This window comes from Columba livia, chromosome 6 (assembly GCF_036013475.1).
Source record: "Columba livia isolate bColLiv1 breed racing homer chromosome 6, bColLiv1.pat.W.v2, whole genome shotgun sequence".
In the NCBI taxonomy this organism is placed as follows: Eukaryota; Metazoa; Chordata; class Aves; order Columbiformes; family Columbidae; genus Columba; species Columba livia.
This window is the reverse complement of record NC_088607.1, coordinates 17,502,661-17,521,444: the sequence shown is the minus strand read 5'-3', so window position 1 is coordinate 17,521,444 and position 18,784 is coordinate 17,502,661. Positions and strand designations below refer to the sequence as shown.

The window sequence follows — 18,784 nt, the reverse complement described above, 5'->3', positions numbered from 1 at the left end:
TTATTGTCTAATAAGTAAGTGAAAATTGCATTGACTGATTTTTCATTCCAAACACTCTAATACTTCACATATGCTTGTAAAACCTGCTCAACTCAAGACTATATCAGGAGATGACATAGATTCAAACTTTAAACAAATACATAAAGCCATGACCCATTTGTTTTGATATTCTGCAATGTTCCAGACAGGGAGAAAAGCCATCACTGAAACCATGAGACATACAAGACTTTGCAATTTATTAAGAAGATTAGCTGGGTTTAGTTTGTGCAGTAATGATTAGTCACTGAATATGTGTTGGTTTGAAAGCCTAAAAGGTCAGGGATCAAGGAATTATTTGGCTTAATTGTGTTTAGGTTTTTTTTATCTTTTAAAGAGTTAAAAGTTTCTTTAAGTCAAGCAGAACTTCGCAAATGCAGAACTCCAAGTATATTCCACGCAGAACATCAAATGCACCTTAAATATCTCATGTTTTTTCACTTTCGGATTATATTTGTAGAACTGCCTGCTGTGAGATGACAAAGTTCATGGTTCATCTGAACTTTTGAACTCAAGTGAGTATTTGACACAGCAAAACAATCTAAATGAACCTAACACAAAGTTTTCATAGTTTAAACCTAGCTTTCAGGCCTTTGTCTGGGGCAATTGGGTAGGAAAGTTCTTTATTGATGTTGTAAAAACTACCAGTTTAATAACAGGCAGAGAGAGTGGAGAGATCAGTGGAAAGAGCACCTTAGCATTTCTGAAATAGTGCTGGTTTGGTAGTTCATTGAACTTTACCTGACCCCATTATGAAGGCTTCCCCAGGACAAGTTGTAGCTGCATTTGTGACAAGCCTGAAGCTTCCTATCTCATTTCAAATAGGCTCCAGGGCTGGGAGTTCACAGATAAAGTTAGTTAAAAAAAATACTCTGCACACATGAATTCACTTGGCTCCTTGCACTGCTATTTCATTTTTATGTTCAGGCTGGATTCTCTGTATTATAGAGAAGCTTAAATATTTTTTTCCAAAAGGAAAAAGTTTGTCACCTGCATTCCTGACATATAACAGAAAAAGTCCTTGAAAAAATGGGAAAACACAGTGCATTTCAGATTCTTATGCTGATGCTCCTCACAGGCCCTAAATCTCGGCCTGCTGGCACATGACTGCTATGATCCTTTCCTAATGGTACTAAAAATTCTACAGCAGTCTCAATTCATGCTTTATAAATTTTAGACCTATCAACCAACAAAACTTGGAAAATATTCCAAGGCTTTAAAAATTACTTTTAAGACCCTGCAAGATGTCCTATACTTCAAGTTCACAATCAGTTTCATAACTCACTAGCACATATGAATGAGAGATTTCTGACCACATTAGAAGTACTGACCGCATACTACATATGGTTCAAATGAGCCTTACAATATCAACAGATGTGTGATAAAACCCTTCAACTGTTCAGCCCCCTGTTAATTCCCTGTGAAAACAATCATATCGCACAAGAACCTGTATTTCACTAGCCTGTAAGACTGGAGGCACTCACTACTGCCTGCCATCCAAAAGGGTGAAAAAAGCAACCCAGAGATTGCTCGCGGAGAGCGGCTGTAATAACCACTAACAATACTACAGTTAACGTTGCCTCTCTGATGCACTTACTAACAAAGTTATATATATGTTTTTAATCGGCTAAACTATAACAGGAAGACAGACTAGAGAATTAGAAATTTCCTGAAGTGACTTAAAGACATTTGGTATTCCTTTCTTCTCCAACTAAGTCTTCCAACTTTACCATTTAACACCAAACCCGCTCACACCGCTCCGTTGCCGGCCCTTGCACTGCCCGCCGGGCAGCCAGCGGGCGGCCGGTCCACGCTGCGGTTGGCGAGGCGCTGCGGCCCCTCAGGTGCGCGCAGAGCGGCCACCAGCGCCTGACCCCCCACAGGCTTCTGCACAGCAAACGGAGCGCGCTTTACCTCCGGGGCCGCTCCCTGGGACTCTCGCTCCACTCCTGATCACGCAATTAACAGGTTATACAGATGCAAATAACGATAAGGAGGAAGTTCAGCTGGCACCCAAAGCCAACTGCAGACCCAGTTCATTTCAAATAGCTAGACAAAGGGATGCCTTGTACCTGCAATTAACAGTCCCGGTATCTTCTCACATCACTTGCAAAAGGCACTAAACCCGCGAGGCTTTTGCAAGGGAGGGCAGCCGCCTCAGGCCCGTCGCGCAGCCAGGCACCGGCGGCGCCCGCAGCCGAGGCGGCCGGCGCCCAGCGGGGAGAAGCCGCCGCTCTCACAGGAAGGCAGCGCGGAAACGGGCCGGCCGGGGAGCGAGGACAGCACTGCCGCCGTGCCGAGCCCGGCCTCTAACAGCCCCGCTAACGGCTGCGGCACGAGCGCACCTGCCGCGCGCGCGCCCGTGGCCGCACGCGCAGCCCCAACGGCCGCTGCGGAGGCGCCTTCCGGGAGCGCCCGTCCCGGGGCATTCGGCGGGCCCCGCGGCGCGCGGTAGCGGCGGCGTCTGGGGAAGATGGCAGCACCCGCACCTCGAATCCAGCCCTCCCTGTTAACCGGGGTGTCCCGTCAGTGCTGGCTGGGGATTTTTATTAGATGGGTGCAGTTTCAGGACCCACCTCTGCAGTGCCCAACAATATGTGAAGTAGCCGACAGTGAGTCCCTGGCTCACCATTTGAAGGGCAACATCCTACTGAAATTCTATTTAGGAACCTGATTTAAAGCAATAACTTTTTATGCACTGGAATACTTGCATTGTTATCAGAAATCTGAAAAATAATCACCTGAATCATTGTTTGATTAGTTTGATATATTCTCTATGAAGTACCTAACTTCACACCCTAGATCGTCTATGAATTAACCTTTGTAACTTTTCAAGGGATAAAGTTGAGTTTCTCCATTCCTCTCCCCAGCTGTTGAATACCCTCAAACATTCCCTGCCAGGAACCACAAACCCAACCAAGCCTGGACCCAAGGGGCACTGTGCACCCTGCAGCTGGGACAGCACGAATTTCCCCCGTGGTTTCTGAGCTGCCCCTGGCTGCTGTGCTGAATAAGCCCTGCCGGGCCTTGCTTTCCAGTCAAGCCTTCCACAGCACAGGGAGAATTTATTTGCACCTGCAATATGCGGGAATGATTCCGCTGCGTCCTGCCCCTCTGTGGAAAGGCCGTGGGCTGAGACTCATCTGAACTGGAGAAGGGGTGGCTGTTGGCACCCATTTCATGATCCAGGGAGAAGGTTACCTCTGGCATCAGGAATGATAACGGGTAGGAGATTTTGTTGCCAGCCCCCCCAAGGCTGCTGTTACCTTCACAATGACAAGTGTGGATGACCAATATGTGTTTAATCCTTCAGATCCCCTTGTCTTTCTTCTTGCAAGTTCTGAACAGTCTATGAAGCCCATTCCACAACTGAAACACTGAATCCTCTGTGAGACTTAGGAAGCTGACCCTTGCTCTGTAGACCCTGTGTGTGCCCCTGCTCTCCCATTTTTTTCCAATTTGTTGTAGGACTTGTACTGGCAACCTATTACAGAAGCATCAATCAAATCAGCTCCTAAAATGGCTTGTTAGACTGCTGTGTTGATGCATGCATTTTTAAGCGATTTGGAGGGAGAAAGTTTAGAATCAAGCAGTGCCACTGAAATTGGCTGGGGCCAGTTTTATTGGTTCTGGAGTAAGCAAAAGTGGAGTAGCAAATACAAATGAACACACAGAGTTCGGAACACACAGTGTTTGGAACTATGCAGCAAATGCTACAAGCTTTTTAAAAGTCTGTGTTGAGATGTGACACTTTAATCACACAGAATCTGCCTACTGAAGGAATGCTGCATCTACAAGATAATTCAAGATAGAAAGTAGGTCACGCAAAAGGTACGTCTTCCATTTATGTTGCGTGTAGCTATTTCATAAGCTACAGGGTAGCAGCAAATAACTCTGGCCTCTGGGAGACATAATTTTATGCACAGTTTTATTAATTGTTCTTCTGATGGTATCACTATGGGTCCTAGCAATGTTGCATAAATGCAAAGCAAAAAAAGTCCCTAAGTCCCTGCCTGACAGAGCTTTGCTGTTAAATAAAAGAGAACAAATTACAACAGAACACCAGAACAATACTTGTTGGCTTGAGGAGCAGGACTCTCAGGACCCCAGCAGTCCGTGGCTGGCAATTTTTTTGTAGGCATTGTATCTAAGGGCAATTAAGGTTGCACTTCCAGAGAAGTTCTTAATGGAGCTTCTGCCAAATATATTGATGAAAGCACTCTGGTGCTCTTTTGAAAATGTAATAAGTGGAAAATAGACACTGGCATCGTTAACAGATTAAAAATAGTAGTCAACCTTTATATTCTGAATGAGAAGCTCATACAAGCTATGAAACTCAAAAGACAAATCACTTACACCGACTTAGACTGTGAAATGATTGTGAGAGAGAGAGGTGAGTGAAATAACAGCCTAGGAAAATCTTTTTTTTGCCATCATTTTGAACAGAAACAAATGGGGAAGAACTGAATTTGTGAAAAACAGGCAAAAAGACGTGTTAGACATATGAGTGGGTGAGAATTTCATAAAAAGGTTTTAGCTGTCTAGGTATCTGGAGGTCATGGACGACAAAAAAATCTGCAAGATAAATATAGTGCCATGGTCAACACTGACTCAAGAATGCGGTGTCATGCAGACAAATGGGTGAAGGTTCATTACATGGGACTCAGCTGGTGTGCATGGTCTGTGGAGCAGTTCCCTGAACCAGATTCCAGCTGTGATCATCTCCTCTTTGGCAGCTAATTGTAATGATTTGTTCTTCAGATTGGATGTTGCCTTGGGCATTCGGGTTTTCTCTACCAGTTTTGAACCACTTCAGACAGTGTTAGAGGCTGAAGTGTTAACACAGGTAGAAATATAGACTTGGCACTCAAATAGTTCTAGGCTACAAACTCCAGGGCAAAAACTGTTATGTTTCATAACCATAACAATGTTTGTTTGTTTGTTTGTTTTTCTGGCTAGGATTTGAAAAAAATGTATGTTAGGTCTGTACTCAGAGTTGTCTGAAAAATAAAACACTGAAAAACATCATATGGAGGCTGTTTGGTTCCTTCCATTATCTCGTTGCACTTCTCTAATCACCAATTACACCTTTCATTTAGTTAGGTTCAATGTAACTGAATCATGCTCTAAGCCCATTATTCTAAAGCACAGGATCAGTAAATTAAGAGAGATGTAAAGAAATGCACTAAGACCTTCCACAGTTATCACTATAACTACAAAAATGTATTTTTCCTACATTTAAACCAAATGACATTTTTTATCTTCTCTTTCTGGTATTTCCTGTACTGCTTTTATATAATCAGTACCAGCTGTACTGTTAATACAGCTCCCAGCAATGTAGATTTCCAGCTCAAATAATTGACAGCTTTCTTCACTGACCTCATCCTCTTTGGAGGCATCATTTCTAAAACACTTTCCACAGACACACTCTTACTGTTTGCATACTCCTAACTCCTGCCTCTGGTTACAGTCCTGTCAGATTACATTTGGGTCTCTCTTCACCCATTGATCTGAAGTTTCTGGAAATTCATGTGCTGATGTTGCTAAAGTATTAAAAAATGTTTTACTGGTCATTCTGTCATCTGTTGTAAAACCATGATTTTTGCAGAGCATCCGTTTTATTTAATGTTCATGCTTGATTTGTCACCAACTGTCCTTCCTCTGTCAGTACTGCTCTTGTATTACGATCTTAACAAAAACTCAGGCCACTAAGTTTTTGGTGCCCATTGACTTTAGCTACCTTGTGGTCTCCTCTATCGATTTGTTCTGTTCACCTCTCTCTTAATTCTCTGGGAAGTGTGGTTACTCTACTTACAGACTTACTCTGCTGACCAAGGTCTGTCCTCCAAATGAGTTTTCAATGGAAAAGGTAACATTGCAGTCCCATCAAACCTTCTGTTTGTGGGTGGTGTCAGCATTGCCCTTCCTGTGACCATACTGCCCTGACATGCTCTCAGATAAAACTCTTAAGAATAGATGAGGTAGCTCCAATAGTTCCTCCGCTTGATCACTCAGCAAAGATTTCCCTCAAGATGATCTTTTATCTGTAGTGGTGCAACTGCCTCTCCTAACTTGCTTGTGGCAGTACCTTCTCCTTTAAGGCCTTTGGCTTATACAATTTATCTGTTTCACATCTCTCCATCTGATCATGTTTGTTTTCAAATCTGTGTGCAGTCTTTAGAAGTTGGGTGTCATTAAAACCAGCTAGTAGAGATCACTGTTAACTGCTGCCTCCTTTTGCAATGAGGCATGCTGTGCTGCCTCTGGATCAATTGCCCCAATAAACATCACATCTGTGACCTCAGCTCATTCTCTTCTCTTCTCTTCTCTTCCTCTGTGTTTCTCTCTTGGGAAGCACATTTTTTGCAGAGGGATTTTCTTTACTTCTTGAACACAGTTTACCAGAGTTTACCATGTGCTAGCAGTTCTGCTTTGAATGGGATAGTCGGTGCTCCATTCTTGCATGCCTTCCCAGTTCTCTTCCATCTTGGCTCAATGTGCAGTTTGTCGTGTACCAAACCTCTCACTTCCTTCTCTCTTCTAAAGCAACATCTCTTCCAATCAAATTGATTTAGGGACTACTGTTTAGCATAATAATTCACCTGGACCTTTATCAGGTATAATCCAAACCACACTTCAGTTGATGTAAGTGACCTCTGGATTGGTCCCTTTAGTATTTAACCTGATCAAGTTAGATTGTACCTTGTGGAGTGGTTGGTAACAGAGTTTTCAACATTTTTATCCATACGGAGAAAAAAGTTCTATTTCTAAATATGTCTATTTCAAAAGACTTCTGTTGATCTTACAGTCAGAAAATCAAACTTTATCCTACATCTCACAAAAAGGCAAAATAAACCAGAAAAGACTCCATATCCTTCTGTGAACTAACATATAAAAGGTATAGCATGCATATGTATCATTGCTTTTCACATAACAGAATGCACTTTGATCCATGGACTCTAAGCTGTCTTGGCACAACTGAAGCAGGACTGTGTTGTGAAATTTGTGCCTGTGATACAGATTACTGTATACAGTAGGATGAACACCTTGCCTTACAGCCTATGCAGTGTTGCTTGAAGATAGCAGGAGCAAATTATGGAATTATCTAGGGACTACTACTTTCACTCTTATGAAATTCCAGTGAAGTAAGTGGGATTACTCACCTGAGTAACATAAGCAGAATTCATTCTTGAATGTTTTCAGCAGGTCTGTATGTAGACTTCACAAAAGACTATCATAACATCTTTTTCAATAAACACCCCTTATTGACATTATGTATTTCACTGCTGGATTTTCTGCTTAATTGTAAATTTTTCTGTTTAGTATTTTAACATTTTTTGTCTACTCAAAAAAGTAAACAAAGGAAGAGGTGAAGGTGTTTCACAGACGCAATTGCTTCAGGCAACTGTCAAATGTAAAATTCAGTGGAAAGCTTCAGCATGTCTCTAGTTTAACTCACTTTAGGAATGCTGCAAAAACAGGTGTTGTCTGACACAAGCAATAATTATCTTTCACCTTGATGGATGTTAGTTTAATCTGTTTTTAACATGGTAGCTAGGTCTCGGCTGGGTTAATGCCAGAAAGCAGATGAGGTGTTCTGCGTACTTTGTGTATAACAGTACCCCAGACAGTTTTTGCTCCCCTTTTTATTTCTTATATGGAACAGTTTTAATAGTCTCAGTGGTTTAACTCTAGATTCCTTTTATGTTATACTATTGCTGTATTTTAAATGAGCTCACAATTAAAGTATTGGCTGCTGAGTACTTTACTGAAAGAAAAGAGACTAATGAGTAGAATATACTTCTATAAATATGGATGGCTATCTATGCAATATTCACAAAGCAAAAATGGCTTAAAGTACAGGATTAGAGGAACAAACTTAAAAAACATCACCAAACTTGCTGCTGTTCTTTGCATATATTTAAACTAGAGGAAAAAACCCTGTAAGTTATATCTTTAATCCAAAATGCTTTATTAATTTCCAGTATCCAGTGGTTACTTTACATCTTTCATTACATTAAGCTGTTCCAAACTAGACTACAACCTTCCTGTGCCCTTGGGCAGACTTTCTAGTCCTGTGGGCATGGGAATGGTCTATAAACCATGCCAACATTGAACTTGGCAGAATTTTGAGGATTCTCTTTGTATGAAGATAGTGTTTTAACAGTTTCCTCAGGTGTTCGGCAATAAATACAGCGATTTAAACAAAAGGCACACAGGCCCCCCTGGTTTGGCAATGTTTTCTACAGGGCTTAAATTAATAGATATGTGATACACCACCTCCGATGTAAGATTCTTCTTGGTATTTCTTACTTGCATACATGCATGATATGTTGGAATGATTTCATACTAGCACTCATACTAGTCATTGCTGGCTGGTGACTGATACCAAAATAAATACTGGTACATGCTAATTTCCACCAGATGATGTTGTCCAATCAAGTGTCCTCTGTTTCTTAGGAGCTCCTGATGGATAAATGTCCTGAACACCTTTGTGAATCAGCTGCCTTCAGGAACAGGAAGAGGTCAGCACGTAATGGTGCTGCACTACTTCTCTAATTTACATTCCACCTCTTAATAGCTCTCACATGACACAGAATTTCAGCATGACAGTAGCCTTATGCACTGACAATGGTAGGTTAGTATTAGCAGCATTTGTTGCCTCTGAACATACACCCCACTTCTCCCACTGTACAGAACATTCAGTGGTTTAAGTACACTCCTTGTAATACCAACGGGGTTTGTTGCATGTGAAGGCTATGAAGCTTATTTAACTGGCATTGAAAATTTGCTTTTGGCTTCCAGATTCCAAATTATTTCTCTTAAGGAGACCTGAGTTGAAAGTTTTGAAAACTTCGGCGTAAGTATGCTGCTCTCCATGGTCCACATGCCCTAAGATTCTCACTCATTTCACCTTAAGACAAGTACCATCACTCTGGTGTTATGGTATTACAGGGTAGATCAGTGTGAAAGAACTATTCCAAAGGACAGCAGATAGCAGGACCAAAAGACATGACTACCTGAAAATCGTGTTGAAAGCACACTGTGGTCTGCAAAGCTTACAGACACACGCGGAAAAATTGTCTCAAATTCATATTTCTGAAAGGACTATTTAAAAGTATTTCTTAGCCCCTATGAATGCGAAGTACTGAAGGAACATGAAGAACTCTCTATAAAGAGTTACCAGTACTTTTGAATGTTCTAGACTGGTGGTAAATTTTGTAACTGTGCAGATTGCCTCAGAGAAAACAGAAGCCAGGTAACACAGACAAAAGGATCACCAAGTGCAAAAATTATTACAAGAAAGACTTACGAGTAAGGCAGAAGCCTATCCATTCATCATAAAATGGAAACCAGAAAAATAACAGAGCAACCTTCAAAGGTAAGGAATTTTATTTCAGTTGGGTACCTTTATGCAAAAAATATGGAATTATCATTGAGTTATTTAAAACCCTATCCCATGTATGTTTTCATTCCTTACTATTAAAATGTGTGTAATACTTCTTCCCTGTTATATTCATGCTTCTCCAGCAGGAAACAATACCAGGATTATGTTTTCATTTCTAGAGGACAGCTCGAAACAAAATAAAACAAAAGTGCCTGCATTTGAGGGCAGCATTTATGTATTGGATATACAAACAGTTTCAGAGTTGTACATCCATTTTTTCGTCTTTCAGGTTCCCCTTTTCTGCATGACCCTCAAACCACAAACCTTGCACAGAGTACAATGCTTGGCAGGTAATTTTACACTCTACAAAAAAGAAACAAAAGATAAAAAGATATGAGTATGTGTACTTAGATATCAATGAAAATACTTATGGATATATTTTAATTACAACTGAAGAGTAAGTCTTGTGACAGGTGCCCAGGAATTTCTGTGAAATACATTCATATGGAAGATTGGTCAGCTTTCAGTATGGAATCTGGTTCTGTTTTGTCAATGTTTTTAAGATGGCATTATGATTTATTTAGCAGCAGCTGGAGATATCATTACTAACATGTGTGCCCCTCCTAGGGTAAGTGTCGGAAACACTCAGCAGGCACCTCAGATACAATATTAATGTTTTTCAATGTTACTACAATAGACAGAGAAAGTTCATATGTGTAATACAATAAAATAAAAAACCCCGCACCTCTGGAGACAGAAAATAAGATAAAGCAGAAGGACTCAAATTTCTTCTCAAATTTGTACGACAATCTGTAAGCATTTTTCATCCAAAACCTCAGGAATTTCAGAATATGTAGAATTCTATGTCTGTAAAGAGTTTTCCTTTAAAAGGTTGAGATAGAAACCAGACATAAAGCACAGTAACCATACTAAAACTCCAGTAGTTAGGACGTGAGTTGCAGAGTTGAAAATCTGTGTTGAAGTATGTCATTCACCAGAAGACTGGGGCAGTTATACACTGAAGCATGCTGAACCATATGTGAAATAGGAATAACAACACTTATTTTCCTAATTAAGAAAAATGCAAAGAAAATGCATTGGGACTGCAGTACTCAGATATTACATTCATAGTGGCCACACACAGGAGAGACCCATTTTAAAATACATCTCAGATAATGCTGTTCAAGGAGCTTCTTAGTTTGGGAATGAAAACTGCAAAATAGTGATTGAGCTCTGTATACTCATGGCACAGCAGCACAGCCATGTTTGCTGAATTAATACATCTCCTACAGCTACAGATGGCAAACAGGGAGGAGCTGCAAACCTCTCAAGAGCCTATAAAAACAATTGACTTTAGACAGGTACCAAAAAATTATTCAAACCCACCCTTTGTGGCAGAACAACATGAATAAAAGAGTTAGCGGAATCGGTGAACACTGGGTAAAATCTTTTGAAGAATAAGGAATAACTCAAGAGAAAAAAAATACGGGGAAATGTGACAGCATTCTTAAGTGTTTGTAAATAAAAGTTAGAGACCCAAGGAAAAGGAAAACCAAATACCACGCAGAGATTTGCTTTTGGGAGATCACAGAGTATATGGTAGAAATACACAATCATTAAAATTAATGAAGAGTGGAAGAAAAGACCACTGTGAGACAGATAATCTTTCATATATATAAAAACACGAAGAAACAAAACAGTTGTCAAGCTGATGCAACTCTGCACACTGTTTAAAGGAAAACGCAATAAATCCTTTATTCAAAATAAGCAAAATTTGAATAGGGGAAAAAAAAAAAAGGGAGAGAGAAATCATTATTTCTAACATTATTCTAAACAACAAGAGGACTGTCAAAAATAAACAATAACTAACGTTTGTCAAAAAAAAGCCAAAAGTTGAACTGCAAAAAGAAATTCTTGCTTTCCCTCTCCTACTTCCTCAATAAGGCCAATATTTTTTCCCATTCTACCCTCCCAAAGCCATGTACTGGAATATGTAAAAAATTAATCAGAAGCAATTTTGACAGTGGGGAGATGTTACCTTTAGCTTTGTGAAGTTATTGGATCTATGACCTTGGAATAGTATCTATGTTTTAGAAAGATAATATCTCCCTGTGTAGTCAGTCTACAATTCAGATTTGAATTAGATTTTTAATGTGATATATCTGATGAGGGCTACTACCTTCTTTTGTTTCCCACTATTTAAAGAGATGTATGTTAGTGAAGAAAATATTTTTAACTATGTAACCTTGTATATCATGGTTTCAAACCATCAATCTTTAACATATAGCTGGAATATAATTATTTCTAGTACTTGCTCCTTATTACAGATCTCATTATAGATTATAGATCACTCTCTAAACTGAAGAATGTCATGTAAGCATGAAATATACCTGGTTTTTATTTGTAATAAATATATTTTAATATTTCATATTTCTTCTGCCTAAACAGCACATTTGTACTAGAAACAGATATTTCTCTCATGTACTAGCAATATTTATCTATCTAGTTAACATCACTGTCATTTTATTACTGAACAAAGCATAAAATATAAAAAAAAAAGTTTTTTCACTTAAATGCAAAACCCCAGTGGAAATATGCTGTCATTTGAAAGAAGGAGCTGCAGCATTATGGAAGGAACACAAATGTGGGAACTTTTCCCTCCTTTGTCTTGCAGTTGATGTACTTAGATGGGTCATTTTGACATCCCTATGAAAGGTATGAAACTCCTGCATCAAGGAAATTGTTTATGATTACGGGATAATGTGAAAGGATGTTTAATCTTTTTTTTCTTGCCCAACTAACACGTTAATGACCATCAAGAGTTTTTACCCTTTCTTGCTAAATGAAAGACAAGACTTTCTATTGTCTTCTAAAAAATGACCTTGTCCATTGTTTCTTATGCATTTGACTTGAAACACAAATGCATACACAAAAACTGAAACAAAATATGTAGTCTTTGTGTTCTTACTACATGAATGTACTAAACTAGTTAGAAATTATTCAGCTAGGAGTAATTTGTATTTTATTGAAAGAACAATATATGTGCAAAATCAAATTACATACCTACTAAACATATGTACATGGTAGAGAAAAACTCTTACCACTATATATCTGTTGTAAGAAATAATTTGGCATATATTTTTTTTTTCAGTTCTGATTTTGACTACAAAGTATTAATACAAAATTAATGGAAAGTGCTAGTTTACTAGGTGGGCTGCAAAAAAGGTATATATTTTCATGTTTTTCACATATGCTCAGTGTTACTGACAGCTCCACTAATTTTGAATTCATTCTATTGAATTCACCCCATTATGAGACAAGCTCATGTAGGTTCACTTATTGTGTGATTACTGAACATGGTATGTATACATAAGAGTTTAAATTATTGTGAGTTTATGCTTGTGATTTAATTTCATACACCTATCACAGATCTAATTGCTTTACATTTTTTAATGGCTTGCAGGAAAAAACACCTTGTAAGACTTGAAGATATGAGATAAAGAGGACAGTACCTCAGGCTGAACTTCTAGGAATCACTGAAAAACTATTTCCCTAACAAATTTTGATATTAAATTCTTGCATTTTAAAACATGGTAATGGCTAGTTTTGAATGATGACTTATTAGGCACATTCAGCAACGTGTAACAGGAAAACACCAATTTGCCTTTAGCAAATGCCAAAGAAGAAAGTTGAGACTTGGGCCATTCTGGAAATGGACTATGTAATTAATTCATTAAAGGATTATGGAAAAAGATAACTATTTCTGTGCCACAGGAATACAGACATTAAAGATTAGTAGTGAACAATGTGCTGTTACACAAATATTTGTTTTCTCAGGTACGTCAGATGGCTAGTGATGCTATTACAACATTGGCATAGAATCACAGAATCATTTTGGTTGGAACAGATCCTCAGGATCATCGAGTCCAACCATAACCTAACCTAACTCTAGCACTAAACCATGTCCCTAAGAACCTCGTTTAAAAGCCTTTTAAACACCTCCAGGGATGGTGACTCCACCACTTCCCTGGGCAGCCTGTTCCAATGCCTGACAACCCCTTTCTGGGAAGAATATTTTCCTAATATCCAATCTAAACCTCCCCTACATCATGATACTTCATGATTTCTTCTCCCTTCTTTTTAGGTAGAACATCCAGATTAAACAAAGCGTTCCCAAAATCCCCAGTTGCATTTTTTAGTTATTTACATTCAGCTTGGCTATGTTATTAATCATGCTGCCTTCTGGAGTAAGTGAAGCTGGGTAAGGCAGGTATAAAACCTAATGACTGCTGTTTGTGTGCTGGGTTTCAAATGTCCTTGAGTTTTAGAAGTAGGACATTTAAAAGAGAACCACTCATTGAACTCCATACTGAAGGCGTAAGACTAATATTTTGAAAACCTCTAATTCAAAGACCTGTTATCTTGCTTGACCTTATTTCCTGTCATTGGCAAGAAGTGAGTTGCTTCTATTCACTCTAATAGCCATATAGTATAACCCTTGCTGTGAACAACTGCTATTTATGCATCCCTTTGTAGAATGCTCCAGTCTTGGGAAGTTATGTGTCTGCCTCAGAAGGGTCATTTACAAACAGCCTCTTGTTTGACCTAAGGGATACATCACATTGCCTCACCCTGTACTTTTTACCTTGTATACTGTACTTCCTTCCTCTCATGTTTAACACAGCACAGGTGGTTCTGTGTTGCAAAACCAGGTGTCTAAGTCTGAAGTCATCTGCAGAAAAGTTTACCTTCTTATAATTTTTAGCTGGATTTTAAAAGTTACAAAAATACAATTATTTTTCTTTGAGAAGGAAAACCTATTTTTCATGGCTTATTCCTATTTTGTAAAGAAAATATTTTGGTGCCTTACCAGACATATTTGTCATCTGACCAAATATGAGTCTGAACCACATACTCCCTTTAACTAGAAAATTGTTCATGATAAGTCATAGATTAAAAAATATATAGAAACAAACAGGTACTAGGGGCCTATATTTGAGGAATTAGTAACCTTTTCCACTATTCAAGAATGGTTAATATGCAAATTACAGAAGTTATTTTACTAGAGAGTCCAAGTCTGGAAAATTTTGAAGCCTCTCTACTTTTCAATTCTATTTTTTCAATAATATACACAAAACTTTCTGTAGGTGTTTATATCTGCTTGAGGTTGTCCATAGCAGAAAAAGAGAAGATTTCTCTTTTCCTTTCTCAACTTAGTTGTGTTTCACAAAGATCTAGATCTCAAAACAATGTCAAATCATAAAATGATACGGAAATAAAGGCATTAGTGTATATATCATTAGCATATACATGATCTCTATGTGGTTAGGAGAATATTAATCTTTCTTGAAGCACGTTTTTCTGTTGGAACAGATTAACTATGCTAGGTCCCCATTACAAAGATTTAATCAGTCAATAAATAAAGATGATATTTGCACAACTGTAGTCACAAGACTTTTTAAATCAGCTTTGAAAGAATGTAATAATCTTGATTCTGAGTGGAGAAACCAACAGACAAAAAAGCAGGTCCAACACGCATTTTAAAAAAATTATCCTGCTACTGTATTCTATCCCCTCTGTTATGTGAGGAATTAGCTATTGAATATTGCAATGATAAACTACAAAACTACCTGTCAACAACACCATCATCCATACTTGAAATGCACACACTTTGAATTGTTTCTGACGAGTTAAGGATTGCTTCATGGGAAATTGTATAGAACTAACATGTGAAGCTCAGCTCTACCAGTGAGAGTTCACAGTAAATGTATCAGAGTGAGTGAGATATTTCATGATTATTTGTTTTGAGAAAATAGCAGAATTTCTGGGCACAGAAAAAGCCTTGATGTTATGCTTCAAACATGCTCGTTAGTTAAGGTAGGTATAAGGTACGAGTTGAGAGAGCTGTGAAGTGGATGAGAATTTTGCTAGAGAGAAGTTGCTGAAAGGAGGTATATTTGGTCAGAGGTGGTTAGAGGGGAAATTACGACTGTAATGATCAGTTTTGTGACCATCTTGTTTCATAAGATGAAAAAAAGCCAGAGGGTGGTGGTGTTCAAAACAGAATGATCCAAACAGCACATAAGAGAAACAGATGCTCTTGAAGACCACGGCAGAAAAAGCGGGATGAAAAGTAATATGGAAAGTACAATATATATTTAGCAAGTAATAATGAGGATTTAAATTAGACTAAGGGTCTCATCAGCTGACAACAAAAGATGGAAAATGAAAGATCAGGAGGTATTACCTGATCATGAAAAGACTGAGTCACCAACAAGATATGGCTGTGAAAAGCCAAAAATGATCCTGGAATATACAAGGCAAGACATTTCCATTGGAAACAGTCAAATGTTCATAACACTGGAGTTGTTCGAGTCCCATCTGAAGTACTGTTCACGTTAGCCCACATTTTAAATTAATCTTTGTTCAAAACTGAATGACTGAAAAGAAGGCTTGCTGCACAGGCAGGATCCTGGAGAAGAGAATGAAAAGGCTCATGTGGTGCAGAGTAAGGTCTGCTAGGATGGTTCTCTATAAATAAAAGTAAAAACAAATACTCAAAATAGGAAAAAATCTTATTTAATTTTAAAACCAAATTAGTGCAAGAATAAATAGATATAATCTAGCTCTGAGCAATTTTTTTCAGGTTTTCAAAGGTTTTAACTATTAGAAAAGTAACTTTCAAGATGAGCTGTCTATTAAGAATACTAGACACAAAAAACATATATTTTTTTAAGACCGAGTTTGATACATTTCAAGAATGGGTTTTGTGACCAGATAGTAGTTATTGTGCCTGCAACAGCAGTGTCAAAGAAGGTCTCTTCTAGTCCAATGCTATGATAACATTTATTGCTTATGATAAAAAATACTAGCTCTGATTTAAAAACAAACAAACAAAACCAGATTGTTGCCAAAGTAAAGTAATCTGTAAAATAACACCTGCAAGTTATTAACATATTAATATAGTTTCTCTCAAAATTAAAATCTAGAAAACACAGTTCTTTCTCTCCCCACTTCCTCCCACCGCTTGCATGGCAAGAACCATTTTCCTAAGCAGCAGTAATGGAAGGAATATATTATACAAAATTAACATTTTGATTAAATTGAAAGTTCGGTATATTGTTACTTCCAAAAGAAAACATACCTTAGCACGTGGTGAAGTGTAGAAAGATCTTTTTACAGTCAGTGTGAATATTTTAGTTTCTAGGCTTTGTGGCACATGATGAAATGCTAAGGAGTAATTAGTCTGTAGAGTATGACTTACTGCCCAGTGCTGCTGTTTTAACTCAAACCTATCACAACTCCTTTTCAGACAAGGCAATTCTTTTACACTAGTTGTGTATGTGAGTAAAGAATGCAAAATTGGATCCTCATTTACTCCATTGAAATAACATGAACAAACCAAATAGGGTATGAGAGAACAAGGAATTTATATTTTGGATTGATTGTAGTCCATAACACAGCTGTTTTCCAGATTTAACCCTCATATTACAAATTCTCGTACTACTTGATAAATCATTCAGAAAGCTCCAGGCCTATTAATGTCTTTTATTCAATTCCTCTTCCCAGGTAGAGATAATAATGTGGGCAATGTTCACATTCAGGCACAGAAATATTGATAGCCCATTCGGAAATCTGAGCATTTCTGCAGTAAGCCAGTGTTGCTGCTTCTTGCCTTACTCTTGTCTGTTGTAACTACTATTCCCAGGACCACAATGAGCAAATATGTTCCCCACTGCATTGGTCTATACTGTCTTCTTAGGAAACATTTGAACTAAATCACAGAGGGTAAGACTTGAACCTTTGGATTTAGGGTACCTAGGAGCTTAGCTTATCCTGTGAAGTGTGCTCCTCTCAAAAGTCAAACTCACTCATCATTAGAAAGGTTGGACATTTGTTATCCATTGCTAAGGTCTGAGATAGCAACATAAAAAGCAGAGTTGAACACATCAACTCTACACTTGTCTAGCCATCTCACCACTATGGGGTAACCAAAGTGACAACATCAAACTCATTCTCAGCCTAATCAAGTTTTCATCAAAAGATGTATGACTTCACAAAAGGTGTAGCCAAGCCTCTCGCTTTCAGACAAGCACCTCAACTCCTGTGTTAGAATCCTACTTCCTGGCCAGACCAGTGAATACTTACAATCTTGCTCTGGCACAATTGTTCCAGTCAAAGTCAAATTTCTCTCCCAGAGCTGGGCACTCCATCACACTGCCCAAGGCTCTGTGGTTAGGAATGCTTTCCCAGGAATGGGGAGAAGTGTGTCACCTAGCCAAGGTATGACTTACGTTTCCCGAGTCTTGGATGGCAACTTTCATTAGTAGGCAATTAGATGAAAAGGAGACACCATTGCTATTTTCCCTCTTTCAGGTGACATCCTGAGCATATCTAGTAGAAAAATAACACATCCACGTCCATCAAGACCTGTAGATTACTGGGCACAAAGGTGGGGCAGAAAATACCCTTTTTGATTCCTTGTCCATGCTTCAGATTCCTGGATGCTACGACAAAAATTTAAATAGTAACAAAATAAATGAGGATAGGCTCTTTATAGGCCTCCTGGGTAAAGACTGGGTTGGTAGAGAAGTGCTGCAAGAAATGTGGGCTAGATACAGTCTGGGCTTTTCAAATTCAAGTGTAGTTTTGCTTCCAACTCAAATTAGGTTCTCTCCCATATTATACCTTGCTTCTGTGTGTGATATTGCATGGTCCCTGTGTTAGGCAACACTATATTGATGTCATATTGTGATGAAATAACTTGATATGACTGTTTTAGCAATTTCTTATCATGAATTTGGAATAAAATATGTAACAGGGATTGTTTGTTGCTGTTGTTTTGAAAGAGCTGGATATAATTCAGGGAAAAGGTAAAAATCATGCAGCAGCCTACAAATACTGACAAGAGCCCAGTTAGGATTCACTTCTGAATGTCCACCTAAAATTGCAACCCATTAGAAATTGAATTTTTCTTCTGTTGTCTTCTGTATATCAGCACACACGTTTAACTTTTTGGCAATTCGGCCAGTATCTGAATATGAAAGAATCTAGAGTTCTTAACTTTTTTCACAGTCAGTTGGGTGGGGTACCATGACTTTCATTTGTAGCACACTAGATGGTGTAGAACACTATAGCTGTTACTGCTTTCACCTGAATGTTACCTGTTCCAGAAGGACTCAAATTAAACAACTGGGTGCCAGTTTTTCTCAGCAGAACTAGGCAAGCTTCTGATCTCATTATGATCTCCAGAAGCTGCTCCTGAAAGTACACCGGATGTGAAAGCCCTCCAGAACTTAATTTTCCTGGTTTTGAAGTGACATAGTTACCTCCTTAGCTTCAACTTGTTCTGCAAAGGCC

The 18,784-nt window shown here is 38.6% G+C and overlaps 1 long non-coding RNA gene across 2 annotated transcripts in view; it reads right to left on the bottom strand.

Moving 5' to 3' along the window:
* The window catches only part of LOC110362212 (uncharacterized), a 63,262-nt gene extending 60,733 nt beyond the window's left edge, over positions 1 to 2,529 (bottom strand). For both annotated transcript variants that reach the window (XR_010473494.1, XR_010473491.1), the window contains exon 1: positions 2,109 to 2,529. This is a non-coding gene — a long non-coding RNA (uncharacterized LOC110362212). The remainder of the gene's footprint in view (positions 1 to 2,108) is intronic.
* Between the last annotated feature and the right edge of the window lie 16,255 nt (positions 2,530 to 18,784).